Genomic DNA, 1,906 nt, shown 5'->3' on the forward strand with positions numbered 1-1,906 from the left:
GCACCCCTCCCTTCCACCTCCCTCACCCCCTCACCCTGACCCTCATTCTACCCCCAACAAAACTCACCACCACCGCTGGGCTGTGCCCACTCCTGCCTGGCCTCTACCTAAAAACTCTTGACTATTATGCTTGTGTGTCTTTTTTATCTGCCAGGTTTTGAATGCCACTCTCACTGTCATGAAGACATTTGTGTTTTTTTATTTTAATATTTTATTTTATTATGTTTTGTTTCATTTTTTTAAACCCCTCAAATAATCTCACTTTTTATTTCTCAAAGGCGGGTGTCTATATTTACTGTAAGTCATCTGTGAAACGGAAAAGGATAAAAACAAATCATAAGCCCTGATCTGACCTTACATTCACAATCAGTGTAATGCCTGTTGAAGAATTGAAATGGAAGATGTTTGTGAGAACTTTCTCCTTTCTATTGTGTAACGGTTGAATGGTTTTTTGAATCATTTATCAAATCTAACCAGTTTGCTCAGTCGTTTCGACAACCTCAGAATCCAGGGATGAAATACTACATCTTAAAAGTTCAACAAAAAACAACAGAAACCTTTGGTGCCTTGTTGATAAATGTACCTACTACTGCCATATTTTCGTTACATTTTGAGCTCTCAAATGGTATCCTTTTATTTGTTTTATTGCTTCTGAAGAAGTAATGATGGATTGCAAGGCGGTAGCGTTTTAGCTACCCACTTACTCACTTGTAACAAAATACAGCTGAATGAATACAACTCTTGCGACTCTGGTGTTTCATTTCTCACTGAAGACTGAAAATTCTGGGGTGCATTTCTGGAAACCATAGTTGCTAACTTTGTGAGCTACTTTGTTGTTTGTGTGCAATTTCCCTTTGACAACTACCCAAGTTGCTAACGGCTAACAACTACGCTATCGAGAAACACACCCCTGCATTGTAGTGATGTAAAATTTTCTAGAATCTTTTTGCTGTTATTCAAAAGTCACATGGCACAATAGAAGGGTTGTCTGTTCTAATTTTGCATTGCACATTGAGAGTAGCCTACATAATAATGGAGTATTCTACGATCTCTGGCATTACGAAGCCAAGCTTCTGGTAGATGAGACTGTAGACTAGCCTTGCGAGCCATCCTACGTACTTCCGCCAAAGGATTGGATCCACTACTAGTCTGGCTCTTGTTTTCTGTGGAGCGATTGGAGCGGTAGGATCTTGATACCCAACGTTCCCCAGAAAACAGCCAATAAGCGAATAAGCGCCCCACATGGGGGAGGTCGGTTGTGACGATGACGTAAAAGTCTGCTCCAGTGGCTCTGCGCTATGTTGTTGTTGAGTAACTGTCGGCGATTGGGTGAGAGCTGTCCAATCATTTCAAACCATAACTGAGTGCAAACTTCCCGCTTCCTGCAATCGCGTCAGATCACACAAGCTCCAGACCATGAATACGAAATGAAATGGTAGTATTATGGGATGGTCAGGAACTGTAGACTGCATTCTCTGGAAATTTCAGTAGCAGCATTGGTTATGAAATAGTGTTGTCCATGGTATAGAAATGATGACAATATCTCTATAGGTACTCTTACATGTTTATTGAATACAATAGCAAAACAAACACAGAAAAAAACAACTTTTAAATGTATTAAGTGTAGTCAAGAGATGTTGAAAGATTATTTGTCACATTATTTGTTTCATACATTTTTCATTCATAACTTTTACTTGACTTTTATACAAGCCAGATCGAAGAACACGGTCATCATTATAAAAAATAAAGTGATTTGGTCATAAGTGAAGCATTTTAATCAAAGGGACACATGATACAACACAACCTGCTTTGGTGCACTAGTACAGTATAACAAGAGTATTCATTATGTACATCTTTATACACACTTTATCACTTAGCTTAAAGTGATACTGTCCCATTTTTGGAA

Source organism: Engraulis encrasicolus, chromosome 2 (genome assembly GCF_034702125.1).
Source record: "Engraulis encrasicolus isolate BLACKSEA-1 chromosome 2, IST_EnEncr_1.0, whole genome shotgun sequence".
Lineage (NCBI taxonomy): Eukaryota > Metazoa > Chordata > Actinopteri > Clupeiformes > Engraulidae > Engraulis > Engraulis encrasicolus.